This window comes from Neofelis nebulosa, chromosome 7, assembly GCF_028018385.1.
Source record: "Neofelis nebulosa isolate mNeoNeb1 chromosome 7, mNeoNeb1.pri, whole genome shotgun sequence".
Classification (NCBI taxonomy): Eukaryota; Metazoa; Chordata; class Mammalia; order Carnivora; family Felidae; genus Neofelis; species Neofelis nebulosa.
In genome coordinates this window covers 126,922,987-126,939,843 of record NC_080788.1, presented here as the reverse complement: position 1 = coordinate 126,939,843, position 16,857 = coordinate 126,922,987, and the positions used below count along the sequence as shown (strand labels likewise).

Here is a 16,857-nt window from a genome sequence, read left to right as displayed (position 1 = left end):
CCCTGACCAGAAAAATCCACTGGAGAACGCGGTTCAGCCTAGACAAGTTGGCATACTACAAAGCCAACATAATCACCCAACATAAAACGTAGCCACTCCTACCATTTCCATTACAACAGGGGTTCTCAACTGAGTTTTCCCCCATGGGACACTTGGCAACGTCTAGAGATACTTTATAGTTGTCATAAATGGAAGGCGGGCTGCCATCGGCACCTAGTTGGTAGAGGTCAGGGATGCTACTAAACACTCTTCAGTGCACAGGGACTGCGCAACAAGGAATTATCCAGCCCCAAAAGGTCAGTGGTCCCCAGGCTGAGAAACCCTGCATTGCATCAACAAATCCTTCACACCAAGAATTCAAAATTCTAGCAGATGCAATGAAAACTGAGCTGGGGAAAGGAACATTGCACAGTGTGCAGCAGTGTACCATCACCTCTCTGTCCCTCCTCTCTCCCTCTATCAGCTCTTCACTCCCACCTCCCACACTTCCTGGGAGCTCCAGATTCTGCTCCTCCACCTTGCCGTGTAGCTTTCTCCTTCTCTGACATCTTGACATCATCCAATATCCTGAAACTCAGAGTCCCATCTTATGCCCCAAGGAATTATCAGTGTTTTTTTTTTTTTAATACTGTGACATCTTCCCCAAAGGGAAATTTGAATGCCGAGAGGTAAGGTCCAAAAGTTGTCTCCACCTTGAAATATATCTATACGAGTATACTCAAAATATTCAGACCAAAATAAAAAATCTGAAAGTGTATGACACTCAGGCTGAATTCTGAATATTGCAATTTGATTTATTTTCGCTTTTTGCTTATCTACACTTTCCATTTCTTCCACACTAAAGAGACATGTTTACTAAAGAAAAAATTATGTCTATGGGGATGTAAAAATTCTTACAAAATAATGGCAAATGAATGAAGTATCAGATTTAGTTATATATAGTATATGACTCTATTTTTAAAGTATGGGGAGAAAAAAAACCCAAAGGGGAATAGGGAAGGGCAACAAGAACAAATGACTAGAAAGAAACACATTATGGTGTTTTATTCAGAAAGCCACACCAGAAATGATTTTGTTTTTCTCTGTTGTTACTTGTCCTAATTTTTAAAAATTAACCCAATATACATACCCAGTATAACCCTCTGGCCTACAGTGTGGGTGAGTGCTTCAAATATGATGGGTGTCCTTTCCATGATTAGGTTACATTATATAACAGAAGTGAGGATATTTTTACAAATATCAGGTCCCTAATCAACCGACTTTGAGTTCATCAAAATGGAGATTATTCTGGGAGGACCTAATCTAATCAGGTAAGCCTTTTAAAATATATATATATATATATATATATATATATATGTATATATATACGTATATGTATACGTATATATATGTATATATACATATATATGTATATATATGTATATATACACATACATATACGTATATATACACGTATATATACACATACATATGTGTATATATATATGTATATATACGTATATATACGTATATATATACAAGCTAAGGAGAGCTTAGCTTGTATATATATATGTGTGTATGTATATATACATATACATATATATATATATATGTATATGTATATATTGAGAGAGAGAGAGAGCATGAGTGGGGGAGGAGCAGAGAGAGAGGGAAAGAGGGAGAATCCCAAGCAGGCTCCACACTGTCAGCACAGAGCCTGACGTGGGGCTAGATCTCACAAACTGTGAGATCATGACCTGAGCTGAAGTCAAGAGTTGGACACTTAACTGACTGAACCACCCAGGCGCCCTAAGAAGCCTTTTAAAAGAGGGTTTACAGGCCAGAGATTTGAAGCAACAGACTCTCCTGGTGGCCTCAAAGAAGCAATGAGTTTGTTGTTGCTATGAATTTTACATCCTCAAAGAAATGAATTCTGCCAATACTCACACGGGCTTGGAGGAGAACCCCCAGCTCTCAAATACCTTAGTTGCAGCCTTGTGAGACCCTGAGCAGAGGATTCATTTCCGCTGTGCTGAGACTCCTGAAACATGGAAACTATGGGAATAATAAATGTCTGTTTTAAGCAGCTTCATTTGTCATAATTTGTTAAGCATCAACAGAAAACGAATAGAACCAACTAGGCTTTCAGTGGAAAAATACATTTTAATAAATAAACCATAGGGGCACCAGGGTGGCTCAGTCAGTTGAGCGTCCAACTCTTGGTTTTGGCTCAGGTCAGGATCTCACGGTTTGTATGTTCAAATCCCACATTGGGCTCTGCGCTGATAGTGCAGAGCCTGCTTAGGATTCTCTCTCTCTCAAATAAATAAACTTAAAAATAAATAAATAAACCATAGAATGGGAAGAAAGACATCTGGGTCTCTATCATCACCATTAACTACCTATACGATCTTAAGTCACTTCTTAAGGTGTGAAGTTTTAAAATATGTAATATGAGAGATAGAGGCTTGAAAATCCGATGATTCTAAATCTTGCCACAATCAACTCTCAGTTACTGCACCTTTTTCTCCTCTTGCTTATAATGGAGTCTCATAGTGCTAAAGATAGGTAACCAATTAGTTAGGCTGTCAAAATCTTTTCATAATAGAGAGATGCTCTTTATAGCAGTATTTATTCTTCAAAATATGGCACTTGCCTCGCTACAACCCAATTGTAATTTCAGAATAAAAATATATAGCAAAATGCTTAAAATCAAGTATACACAAACTAAAATGGCACAAAGGAGCATTTTATGAAATGGGAGAAAGCCCAACAAAAGAAGGATTAAACTGAAAGTGTGCTTCTTAGAATTTAGAATTGGGTTTTGAAAAGGAAGAGAATTAGAAAATAAAAGCAAGCAGCCCAACCCAAAGAAAGGAACAAGTAGGATTAAATAAGCAAGTAAAACTACATCTGAAACAGAATATGTTTCTACAGACTGAATTGTGTCCCTCCTCCCAAATTCACATGTGGAAACCCTACCCGCCCCCTCCATGTGATGGTATTTTGAGATGGTGATTGCCTCCTTTGGGAGGAGATTAGGTTCAGATGGATCATGAGGGTGGAGCCTTCTGCTAGGGTTACTGTCCTTGTAAGAAGAGACACCAGAACCTGAGAGCACGCTCAGTCTCTTTCATAGCCACGTGAGGACACAGGAAAAGGCAAAAAAAGCTCTCGCGGGAACCTGACCACACCAGCACCCTGATCTCAGACCCCCGGTCTTCAAAACTATGAGAAATACATTTCTCTTCTCTAAGCCACCCAGTCTGTGGTATTTTCTCATGACAGCCTGAGCTGACTAATACACACATGTATAAGGGGGAAAGAAAAAAATAGGATTGGAGATGTAGAGGAGAGGAGGGAAAAAGATGCTTGGCGGCCATGCAGGGGAGTTTAAATTTGTTGCCCAAGGTTATAAGAAGCCCTTATGACTTCTTGAGCCAGAGAGATTGAGGGAAATGAGTCTGATGATAATCTCATCAGCAAGTTTGTGTGACATGAAGTTATGAGGGCTATAACCAGGATGGTGTCCGTGGAAAAGAATGGAAGCAGAACTTCCAAGAAACATTAAGTGACGTGAATTGCCAGAACTTCAAAATAAATTTAATTATTATTATATAATGAACTCATTCCTTAAGCCTGAAAAATGAGAAATTCTGATAAGGGACATGGTGGGGATCTGGCTAATTAATGAGGAATTGATGAAGGAACCTGGTCCTCTTTAACAGAGGCACCTATCTCCTGGGCTCACCAGCAAACCTCTCAAAGTTTTCTGGAGAATCAATAAGAAATTGAAAATGTCGTTTGACCTTTAGTAGGACTACTGAAGAACAGAAAACCCAGGTTGACCTCTTTCTTAGGTGCCAGCTGATCAGTGTTAAAAAATTGCTAGGGGTGCCTGGGTGGCTCAGTTGGTTAGGTGTCTGACTTCGGCTCAGGTCATGATCTCGCAGCACTTGAGTTCAAGCCCTTCATCAGGCTCTGTGCTGACACAGCTCAGAGGCTGGAGCCTGCTTTGGATTCTGTGTCTCCCTCTCTCTGCCCCTCTCCTGCTTGCACTCTGTCTCTCTCTCTGTCTCTGTCTCTCAAAAATAAACATTAAAAAAATTTTTTTAACTGAAAAAAGTCTTTACCTTTTTGGTCTTTTGTTATTAGAATGCTTTCTTATTTTACTGCCTTTATTCCTCATGACAGTTCTGAGAGATAAACCAGGTTTAATAATCGTGGTTTTGTAGACTCAGAAACTGAGCCTTAGAGATGTTACATAACTTTCCAAAGTTTCCACAGCTGAACTGCTGAACTGGCAGATGGCACAATTCAGAGTAGTGTCCAGGTCTGTTCCACAATATGGCTTTATTTTTTTACTTATTTTTTGGTAGCACATGAGACTGCTCACTTAAGTGCATTTTTTATTTTATTTATTTTATTTTGAGAGAAATCACATGCGAGAAAAGGAGGGGCAGAAAGAGAATCCCAAGCAGACTCCATGCCCAGCTCAATCTCACGACCGTGAGATCATGACCTGAGCCAAAATCAAGAGTTGGACACTTAACTGACTGAGGCACCCCACGTTCATTTTTTAATACCTTTTTTTTTCAAAATGAAGTACAGACATACCTCAGAGATACTGTAGCTTTGGTTCCGGTACACTGCAATAAAGCCAATATTACGATAAAGCAAATGTTGCAAAAAAGTGAGTCAAATGAATTTTTTGGTTTCCCAGTGCATATAAATTATGTTTATACTATAGCCTATTAAGTGTGCAACAGCATATGTTGTAAAAAATAATGTACATGCCTTAATTTATGCTAACCATCCCTGAGCTTTTGGTGAGATGTAATCACTGACCACAGATGACTGTAACAAATATAATAGGCACATTGTGAGTGCCCAATGAAAAAGTTTAAAATTTTGCAAGAATTACCAAAATGTGACACAAAGATAGGAAGTGAGCAAATGCTGTTGGAAAAATGGTGCCGATAAACTTGATCCATGCTGGTTGCCACAAGCCTTCACCTTATGAAAAAATGCAATACTTGTGAAACGCAATAAAATGAGGTATGCCTATATATTTTAGCTTCTTTACTACTGTCGCTTATTACAAATTTCCACAAACATAGTGACTTAAAACTACACAAATTTATTATCTTACAGTTCTGAATGTCAGAAGTCCAAAAATGGAACTTCCAAGGCCAAAATCACGAAGTTGGCAGGGCTGTGTTCCTTCCAGAGGCTCCAGGGATAATCTATTCTTTGCTGTTTCTAGCTTCTAGAGTCTATCTGCATCCTTTGGTTCATGGTCCTCTTTCAGAAATAGCATCTCCTCTTCTCTGACTTTGGCCCTCCCACCTCCCTCCTGTAAGAAAGTTTATGATTACATTATGATTATCCATTCTCATTGGCTAATCCGGGAGAATCTTCCCATCTCAAGACCCTTAACTCAATTACATAAGCAAAGTCCTATGCTTTCAAAGGTAACAGGAGGTATACACAGGTTTGGGGATTAGGAACATCTTGGTAGGGGGTGCATTAGTCTGCCTGCCACAAGGTATCATCTACATACATGAAAATGCATGGATCTTAAGGGCATGGTTCTATGAGTTTTGACAGATGTATCTCTGTCACTTATGTGACCCACAAGCTAATTAGACTATAGATGATTTCTATTAACCAAAAGTTCCCTTCTTCCCCTTTCCAGTTAATTTTCCCCTTCCCACTCTAACCACTCAGCAACTGCTGTTCTGAACTCTATCACTATAGGTTAGCTGTAACTGTTGTCGAGCGCCATAGGAATGGAATCATAAAAGATGAGCTCTTTCATGTCTGTTTTCTTTTGCTCAGCATGTTTTTGAGATTCGTCCATGATATGCACATATCAATAATTCTCTACTTTCTGTTGCCAAGTAACACTCCATTGTATCAATATACCAGTTTGCTTATCCATTCACAAGGTGAACATTTTAAGTGATTCCAAGATCTTCCCTATTATGAATTTAGCTACCAGGAACATTATTGTGTGAGACATTTTATGAACATAGGATCTCATCTCTCTTGAGCAAGCACTTAAGAATGAAAACATTAAGTTACAGGGTCGATATATGTTTCATGCACAAGGACTATGGATAAAAGTTTTTTTCAGCAGATGTACCCTTTTACAGCCCTATAAGTTCCAATTGCTCTACATCCTCATCAATACTTGTCATCGTTTAAAAGTTCTGCCATTTTAAGGGGAGTGATATTTTGTTGTGATTTTAATTTACATTTCCTTGAAGACCAAAGATGTTGAACACCTTTTCACGTGCTTATTTTCTACTTACCTATTTTCTTTGCAAGGGCATGTTCAAACTTTTTCCATTTGTGGGATATTTTTATTATTATGTTTTATTCTATTTGTATATTTATTATTGTATCTTGTATTTCTATTTATTACATAAATATATACATGTGTTATATTTATGTTATTCATATTACTTAATTCACATTTATTTTATGTCTATGTTTATAGCCTGGATAGTTTTAAATAATATATTCATTATGTGTTTATTATCAAGTTCTTAACACATTTTGGACACAAATTCCCTTTAAAAATATGCACTGCAAATATTTTCTCCTGTTTTCTCTGTGGCTCATTCATTCATTTTCCAGAGATTTTAATATATAGAAAGACATAAATAGATATAGAAATGGGAGCACCTGGGTGGCTCAGTTGGTTAAGCGTCCAACTATTGGTTTCGGCTCAGGTCATGACTTCATGGTTTGTGAGTTCGAGCCCCACATTGGGCTCTATGCTGACAGTGCAGAGCCTGCTTGGGATTCTCTCTCTCCTTCTATCTCTGACCCTCCCCTGCTCTCTGTCTCTCTTTCTCTCTCTCAAAATAAATAAATAAACTTAAAAAATATATGTAGAAGTGGGTATAGATATGTGTAGTTATGTGTATTATGAATGTGTGTATGCATTCATTTATATATATACATATATGCACACATAAACATACACACATCTATACCTATGCGCGCGCACACACAATTCCCAGCTCCATCTGCTAAGATATTTTAGAAACATTAACAACCCAGTAGTAATGAATACTCTTGGAATATAAACACCATTCTCCACTGAAGAAAAGCAGGCTTGCTTGGAGAAATGGCTGATTCCAACACTGGGTCAAGGGAAGTAGAAAAAAAATATAAGTAGTGCAAAAATGTAAGAACGCTCTCAAAAAGATACAGTAGTCAGTTTGAAGAGGCGCCCACTGGCTAAATCTGAGATAATCTGAACATCAAAATAATGATAGGTAGGATTATAACGTATTGAATAAAAAATGTGTGAGTCTATAACAATGTAAATTAATCAATTAAATGAGGAAAAAATAAGAAAAATCTCTGCCTACGTTAGAAAGCTAATAATAAATGTAGAAGGAATGATAGAATTAGAAAATCACCATTTGGCAGCTGTCATAGTAATTATTGATTCAGGCAAGAATCATGAATATACATGGTAAAACTAGTGGGTGAATGTTTAAGGAATAGTGAGATATTTGCAGAATCTCAGTGTCTTCTTCAAGATACATATTAATTGCAAAAGGTAAATACAATGAAACACCTCCTTAACTAATTGATTAACATTATCATTGCCAGAATTTGGACTAACCAATAGCATTTGGTGCCTGACATGATGCACTAAGAGAATTCAGCATCATTTCTGTGGTGGTCTTCCCAAATGTACATAACCTGAATCTAATCATAACACAAATTGACATTAGGGTAAATTCTATGAAATAACTTATTTGTACACTTAAAAATTATTAGCATCAAGGGGTTCAGAAACACACACACTTTCAAGAACTGTTCCAGGTTAAAGGACACTAATGAGATGTGACAAACTGGATGCAACTGATGATGTTGGATTTTCTATTGTTAGAAAGGACATTATTGTGGCAAGTCAGTACAAGATCAATAAAGTCTGTAGATTAGATGATAGTATTGAATCAGTGTGAAGTTTCTAACTTTGATCATAGTTCTGTGGCTATGTTAGAGAATTCTTTGTTTTCAGGAAATACTAACATATTTAGAGAAGCATCATGCCTGCAACTTATTCTCAATTGTTTTAATTATATACATTTGTGCCAATGTGTACAAACATTTTTCATGCATATATGAAATATGTATTTATTGTATATCTTAGTATATACATAATACATACATTTCTTTTTTTTGTCAATGCTGCCCTTCAAGGTGGATTTATGTGAAGTCAACATGGCATAGCTGGGAATGTATTCAAGAATAGGGAATGATCAGGGTTGCCTGGTGGCTCAGTCAGTTAAGCATCAGATTTGAGGTCAGGTCATGATCTCATGGTTCATGAGTTCTAGACCTGCATCTGGCTCTCTGCTGTCAGTGTGGAGTGTGCTTCAGATCCTCTGTCTCCTCTGTCTCTGTCTCTGTCTCTCTCTCTCTCAAAAATAAAAATAAAACCTTCAAAAAAAATTTTTAAGGGTAGGAAATGATCAAAGGGTGCCTCGGTGGCTCAACTGGTTAAGCATCTGACTCTTGATTCTGGCTCAGGTCATGACCTCATGGCTTGTGAGTTCAGCTCCTGCATAGGGCACCTGCTTGGGATTCTCTCTCTCTCCCTCTCTGCCCCTCCCCCACTTGCTCATGCACAAGCTCCTCAAAATAAATACACTTAAAAAAAACTTTATTTTGCATTGTAAATGTTTTCTAAACTTACTTCCATGTGATTTGCATTTACAATAATATTATTTGAATATTTTGGGGATCCTTATTTGAAGATCTTTCTCTTTTACCGTCTCAATTTTGTACTTACCATCTCAGTTTCTAACTCCTGCTGAATCAAACTTTTGAGTACAATTGTTTTAATTGGTTACTTTAGCATTATATCCAAACTATTAATAAAAAGGATTATGTAATTATTTGCTTATTTTCATGCAGGAGGGGGAAGCTCCAGGCCACTATCCAAGCCACACTTAAAGAGAGCCAATCTCAGAGTCATAAAAAGTAGCATTCTGACTACCCCTTAATATTGACCTAAAATCCCTACACCATCTGGCCCCAGTCACTCTCTGACTTCCCCTGCTCCCGTTCTCCTGCCATCTCCTCCTTCACCTGCTTCTACAGCCATAGGATTCCTTGCTATTCTTGGAGCATAAGAGACGTGCTCTTGCCTTAGAACGTTTATTGGGGCTGCTTCTTATTCCTGGAAGGCTCTTCATGTCCACATTTTTAAAAATTTTTTTTATTTTTTATTTGAAGGGTAATTAACATACCTTTATTTATTTATTTATTTATTTATTTATTTATTTATTTATTTATTTATTTATAAGGGTGTGTATGTATGTATTTATTATGTTCTATTTATTTCAGATGTTACACAAATCAAAACCACAATGAGGTTACTAGGAAGATGGCGGCATAGGAGGACGCTGGGCTCACCGCGCGTCCTGCTCATCACTTAGATTCCACCTACACCTGCCTAAATAACCCAGAAAACCGCCAGAGGATTAGCAGAACGGAGTCTCTGGAGCCAAGCGCAGACGAGAGGTCACGGAAGAGGATGACAAGATACTATACATGGAAAATCCGATAGACTCCACCAAAAGTCTGCTAGAACTGATACATGAATTCAGCAAAGTTGCAGGATACAAAATCAATGTACAGAAATCAGCTGCATTCTTATACACTAACAATGAACCAACAGAAAGACAAAGAAACTGATCCCATTCACAATTGCACCAAGATGCATAAAATACCTAGGAATAAATCTAACCAAAGATGTAAAAGATCTGTATGCTGAAAACTATAGAAAGCTTATGAAGGTAATTGAAGAAGATATAAAGAAATGGAAAGACATTCCCTGCTCATGGATTGGAAGAATAAATATTGCCAAAATGTCAATACTACCCAAAGCTATCTACACATTCAATGCAATCTCAATCAAAATTGTACCAGCATTCTTCTTGAAACTAGAACAAGCAATCCTAAAATTCATATGGAACCACAAAAGGCCCCGAATAGCCAAAGTAATTTTGAAGAAGAAGACCAAAGCAGGAGGCATCACAATTCCAGACTTTAGCCTCTACTACAAAGCTGTCATCATCAAGACAGCATGGTACTGGCACAAAAACAGACACATAGACCAATGGAATAGAATAGAAACCCCAGAACTAGACCCACAAACGTATGGCCAACTCATCTTTGACAAAGCAGGAAAGACCATCCAATGGAAAAAAGACAGTCTCTTTAACAAATGGGCCTGGGAGAACTGGACAGCAACATGCAGAAGGTTGAAACTAGACCACTTTCTCACACCATTCACAAAAATAAACTCAAAATGGATAAAGGACCTGAATGTGAGACAGGAAACCATCAAAACCCTAGAGGAGAAAGCAGGAAAAGACCTCTCTGACCTCAGCCGTAGCAATCTCTTACTGGACACATCCCCAAAGGCAAGGGAATTAAAAGCAAAAGTGAATTACTGGGACCTTATGAAGATAAAAAGCTTCTGCACAGCAAAGGAAACAACCAACAAAACTAAAAGGCAACCAACGGAATGGGACAAGATATTTGCAAATGACATATCGGACAAAGGGCTAGTATCCAAAATCTATAAAGAGCTCACCAAACTCCACACCCGAAAAACAAATAACCCAGTGAAGAAATGGGCAGAAAACATGAAGAGACACTTCTCTAAAGAAGACATCCAGATGGCCAACAGGCACATGAAAAGATGCTCAACGTCGCTCATCATCAGGGAAATACAAATCAAAACCACACTCAGATATCACCTCACGCCAGTCAGAGTGGCCAAAATGAACAAATCAGGAGACTATAGATGCTGGAGAGGATATGGAGAAACGGGAACCCTCTTGCACTGTTGGTGGGAATGCAAATTGGTGCAGCCACTCTGGAGAACAGTGTGGAGGTTCCTTAGAAAATTAAAAATAGACCTACCCTATGACCCAGCAATAGCACTGTTAGGAATTTACCCAAGGGATACAGGAGTACTGATGCATAGGGGCACTTGTACCCCAATGTTTATAGCAGCACTCTCAACAATAGCCAAACTATGGAAAGAGCCTAAATGTCCAACAACTGATGAATGGATAAAGAAATTGTGGTTTATATACACAATGGAGTACTATAGGGCAATGAGAAAGAACGAAATATGGCCCTTTGTAGCAACGTGGATGGAACTGGAGAGTGTGATGCTAAGTGAAATAAGCCATACAGAGAAAGACAGATACCATATGTTTTCACTCTTAGGGGGATCCTGAGAAACTTAACAGAAACCCATGGGGGAGGGTAAGAAAAAAAAAAAGAGGTTAGAGTGGGAGAGAGCCAAAGCATAAGAGACTCTTAAAAACTGAGAACAAACTGAGGGTTGATGGGGAGTGGGAGGGAGGGGAGGGTGGGTGATGGGTATTGAGGAGGGCACCTGTTGGGATGAGCACTGGGTGTTGTATGGAAACCATTTTGGCAATAAATTTCATATATTGAAAAAAAAAAAACCACAATGTGATATCACCTTACACCCATCAGAACAGCTAGATCCACTCCATGTCTTCATGGTTCATTCCTTATCACTTTAAGTCTCTGCTCAAATGTGAGCTTTACAGGGAAGTCTTCCCTGACCTTCCTGCTTTAAATGTAAATGGTGGTCCCCACTCACCCCCAGTACCCTATTCCCCTTCTGTACTATTTATGTTTTTTCTCTGTAGTACTTATCACCTTCTAAATAATTATAATTATTTCTTTTATTCTATTTCTCTAGAATGTACACTCTTATGATTTTTGTCTGTTTTATTAATCACTGAATCCTCAGCACCAAGAACCTGGTGTACCTCAACAGTAGGTGGTGAGAAAGAAAAAGAGGAACGCCTGACAAGCAGAAGCCGGCCTGACACTCACAACCAGGCCATGTTCTTCTCCTATTGGACATAAACAATCACAGAATACCAACAACAGACAGGCTACTCTGCAACTAAGATTAAATGAAGCAAAGCAAACCATTTCACGATTTTATCTAAGCACAGACAGAAACAAGTTCCCTGTGTCATCCACAAAGTACCAAACACTTCATCTCTTGGCTAAAATAAGTAACTACTGTTTCTTCACCAATGATTACTTCATCCTCATTCTAGTCTCCTCTCCTTTCAGATAAGGTTTACTGCTTGATTTCTACCAAATCATAGAAATCGGGGGTACTGCTAACAGCATCCAATCTAGACCAAACCCAACTTTCCTGGATCCTCCCACCAATTACCCAACCAAAGTCCAAATCCTATAATAGGTTCTTTCTAAAGCCTCCTTACAGAGAGAGATGCCATGCATGTGTTCTCCCTCATTAGTAAGTACTAAACCTAATGTGTTCAACTACAGGGGTGTCCCTAGTGGTCTTTAGCAGAAAGGCATTGACAGTGCCCAGAAAATATTTGTTGAAGGAAGGAAGGAAGGAAGGAAGGAAGGAAGGAAGGAAGGAAGGAAGGAAGGAAGGAGGCATTATCCTATGTATATAATGTTCTTAACCCAACATTCACTGATTAAATACATTGCCGTCTACTCAGTTAAGTATTCTAAATTTAATGGGAGCTCTAAAGCATTTATCTCCACTTTATAAGGTTCACTTAATCAAGTTCTTATTGAAATTTAATTTTAATCCAGTCTCTCTCCAGAACTGTAGTTAATAAATCTATGAAAAAATTAGACCAAAAGATGCCTGTCCGTTTCTTCAGGGTATAAAGGTATCTCGGCCTTTCCTTTATCTGGTATGAATCAACACTGCTTAGAAAGGATATACACCTCCAAAGTAAATGTCACTTCAGGATTAAACTTAGTAGAGCCTGAACACACACACATACACACACACACACACACACACACACACACACACACACGCCACACCCTATTCATTATCTCAGATTCAGAGCTTAGGTATATTGAACACTGTGCTCTGCAGTCAGGATCTACACTCTGATCTTTATGACAATTATAACCTTAGAGAGCTATATGTACACTCAAAGTTTATTTGATGATTAATTATGTGTCTGCTATAAACAATCCTGGAATTACAGTTAATACAATGAAGTAAAGAACCTATTGCCCATTTACTCAAGGAACTGAGAATGTGCATGAGGAGATGTCAGGTTCTAAATCATGATTCGGTGCAAGGATTTCAATTTTCATTGAATTCAATTTCACATCCATGAGAAGTGAACACAAAAATAACGACTTAAATTTACCTCATCTATATCAAAGAAAGTATATTCTCTAAGCTTTAAGGGGAAAATATTCTGCTCCTTGTCTCTCCCTAATCCTGCCCTGGCAGATATGTTGGTTCAAGTGCTGACAGCCTGTGCACACGGTCAACCAAATAGATGCCTAAGAATAGCACAGGAAAGGATATACTTGACTAGAGTTAATGACAATCACTGCATTCTTAGGAAAAGGCTCTGGGGGTTGTCTTATCCATAAACAAAGAGCAAACTGGATTTATGTGCTCAATACTTTCAGGAGGTTCTCAATACATGCTGGTTGTTTGATTCATTTCAACGGAATAAGGTCACATCAGTGTCCTCTGCATGAAAAGGCACTTGTTATCTACCTCCATTGGGTCCTATGCTGTGTTGTAATGCCAAGCAAACAGGTTTTCTGCAACTTGGAAATCTATGACACTGATCCAGAATGTTGATATAGAACAAGTTAAACAGAGTACAGACAGCTGAGCAAATATTAAAGAAGTCTATGAATTAATAAATAATATTAAAATTTTGTACAAGTAGAGTGAGTACATAAGTTTAACTGGGAATGTTGGCAAGAAACCTTGATGAATGTTTGCCTGGACTAGGTAAGGCCATGGAGAATTCACAACCTTTTCACTAATTAATCATCATGCAGTCTAGCAGGCTGTTAAAATAAATCTGGTTTCCCACACCAGTCTTCCCCACTAGACCTGTTTTGGAGACTTGGAATTTCCCCAAAAAGCCAAGGTCCTATGAGCATTCTCAGAAGATGTCAATTATTCGCTGTTGGCTAAAGACAGTAGCTCTAGCAGCTCTAAACCTTTTTCAAATTAAGTGAATAAAACTAGTTCTATTAGTCTTAATAAAAAGTAGCATTTTGGTTTCCTTCTTTGCTTCAACCAAGCAATCAATCAGAAATAATATTTGTAAAACATTCTCTTTTCCTGCATACCTCTTTTGAGGTATTAACCTCACAACAGACCTGGTGAAGAAGATGTTATTAATATACTCATTTTACAGAGCTGAAGAGGAATGAAGTAAATTTCCTGTATCCTAAGGGTGCAAATGCTCCTTAATATTTCCCTGTAAAATATTTTAAGATTAAGCTTATAATAGATAGCAAGGACTTTGAAGATCTTACTATTAAAATAATAATCTATAATTATCTATTATCTATTATCATCTATAATAAGATCTTATTTTTATTAAAATACTTTATGACTAAGGTGTACTATCAATCAACAAAAATTATTTAGTGGCAAGCCCGATGATATATATCTATGCACAGAATTAAGTAATTGTCTTTGGCCTCAGAAAGTTTACATCCCATTTAAAAGGCAAGTTTGTGAATGTTCTGTGAACCCTTAGAGACATAAAGAATAATGAGAACTGGCCTGGTCAGAGAAGGCTCAGCCAAGATGAAATCCAAGTGAAAGTGGGAAGGATGCCATAGCCGTGGCTAAGAAGAGGAAGCAAGGGCAGTGGGGAGAGGGTAAAGGAGCCCATGACAAGGCAAGAGTGTGTTCATGTGGAAATCAGGAGATTAGTCAGAGAAGTGGCAAATGTATTCATGCAGCACTTAGCACTGGACCTTGAATATAAGAAGCACATAGGAAAGAAAAAGATGAAAAGTAAAGCTGAGTCTCAAGCAGTGAACAGTCATTCCCTAATCTATCAATCAGATAATCGCTGCTGCTTCCGCAGAAAGCAGAAATGTCTTCCCAGTACTTCCTCAAGAAAATAAAACTGTCACCACAGTTCCTATTTTTTCAGGAGAAGTTCTAATACTTTTTCGATTTTATGACAAAGGCAGTCATTGAAAAATTTCGAGTAGGAATTTCAATTTAATTTTAATTGAATTGAAATTTAATTTTGAAAGGAAAATGAATCTGGCTGTATGAGACTTAGGTAAGAGTCAAGGGAGAATGACGGTGAAAATAGCTAGAACTCAAGTGCACGATGCAGGTAACAGAAATGAGACCCAGGAGGGAACTTTTGAGTGAGAAAGAGAAAAATAGTCACATAAAAGAGTAATTACATAGCTCAAAGTATTAGGATGCAATGATCGATAAGATGAAAAAGGGAGGAAAATATACCAGATTTTACTCTATGATTTTAAAAAAAATTTTTAATGTTTATTATTTTTGAGAGAGAGACAGAGAGCAAGCAGGGAAGGGGCAGAGAGAGAGAGGGAGGCACAGAATCAAAGCAGGTTCCAGGCTGTGAGCTGTCAGCACAGAGCCTGATGCGGGACTTAAAGTCACAGACCACGAGATCATGACCCGAGCTGTAGTCGGCCACCCAACCAACTGAGCCACCCAGGCACCCCTACTCTATGATTTCAAATCAGAGGAACTCTGAGGAAACATTGTAGTGACAGAAACAGAGATGAGTGCCAAGGAGGCAGTAGTACAATAATAATAGGACAATATTTTTCCTTCATCCCCTCCCATGTGAATGTGGAACAGCAGTTAGTTTTTTGTTGTTTTCCAGCAGTTAACTTTTTATCCTCGTCCTGGAAAAGAGGACTTTCTATCAAAGAAGACAGAAGAAAATGTCTGGAGGTGTTAAGATATGTGGCCGGCGTCCTGACCAGAACCCTGACCTCAAACTGAGCTCAACTCAGTTTCAGGACTGAGTTGAGAGTGGGTGGATGCTAGGGAAAACAAAATGACACAATTTGACGGAGGGGCAGGAACAAGCCACTGCCCTACTACCCAAGTGGGAGCATGCCTGAAGTTGGTAGTTATCATACAAGACTCTTTCCTTTTCTGCAATGCAATCAATCATCATCACATTTATCTCCAAATACATCAACCCAGTCTCCTGAACTTAGTCAACGAAGAGAACAGTGTCACTTACAAAAAGAGAGGGATAAGGACAAGTGTTTGAAAGGGTTTTTGCAAAGGCTGTTGCCACGTCTTCCAGATGATTATTATCTGGTGGTCCTCCTAAAAATAAATACTAGCATTGGAATGATCTGCACTGGACGGGGTTTCTTTCCGTTTGTTTTGTCAGGGAAAGGAAGGCAGGTAGTGAGTTCTATCCTGGTTTCTGTATATATGGCACGGTTTTACCTAAGTTCAAAAAATACTTCGAACTCAGTCTAGCTGTTGTATTTTTCCTCAGTGTTGATATCACTTTGTCCAATTCAAAATTTCTAAATAAAACAAAGAGGAATAAGAGCTTAATACACATTGCAAACTATTACCCTTACAATGTGTGTTGCTTGATATATATTTTGGCACCACACACACACACACACACACACACACACACACACACACACACACACACACAGGCTGTGAGTTCGTGGCCTTGAATTAATGTCTGCCCCAGATGTTACTTAAGTAAGTTCTCTTAACTTCGACAGCCACCTACCTGCATTTTTAAATCTTGCCCCACAATGGACTACGTTTTCCAAGAGCACACGTCAGAGAAGCCCATGAAGTGCATTGTGGGAATTGTAGTCCTGGGTGACTTTCTTTTCTTCCCGGCCCTGGACCCACGCTCGGATTCCGGGAGGGTTGAACCCAGGATCTACCAATTAGCTGGGGCCATGTCGGTGAGGCCGTGGTCCTACCGGGAAAGCCCGTGTGGGAACCTCGCAAAATGATTGGTC

The 16,857-nt window shown here is 38.5% G+C and overlaps 1 long non-coding RNA gene across 3 annotated transcripts in view; it reads right to left on the bottom strand.

Moving 5' to 3' along the window:
- Positions 1-16,772, bottom strand: part of LOC131517593 (uncharacterized) — a 115,360-nt gene extending 98,588 nt beyond the window's left edge. For 2 of the 3 annotated variants that reach the window (XR_009264666.1, XR_009264668.1), the window contains exons 1-2: positions 16,617-16,767; positions 5,132-5,335 (exon numbers count right to left, since the gene is read on the bottom strand). This is a non-coding gene — a long non-coding RNA (uncharacterized LOC131517593). Of the gene's footprint in view, positions 1-5,103; positions 5,336-16,616 lie in introns of those variants that run through there. The other variant, XR_009264667.1, reaches the window with a different exon arrangement.
- Positions 16,773-16,857: the final 85 nt, after the last annotated feature.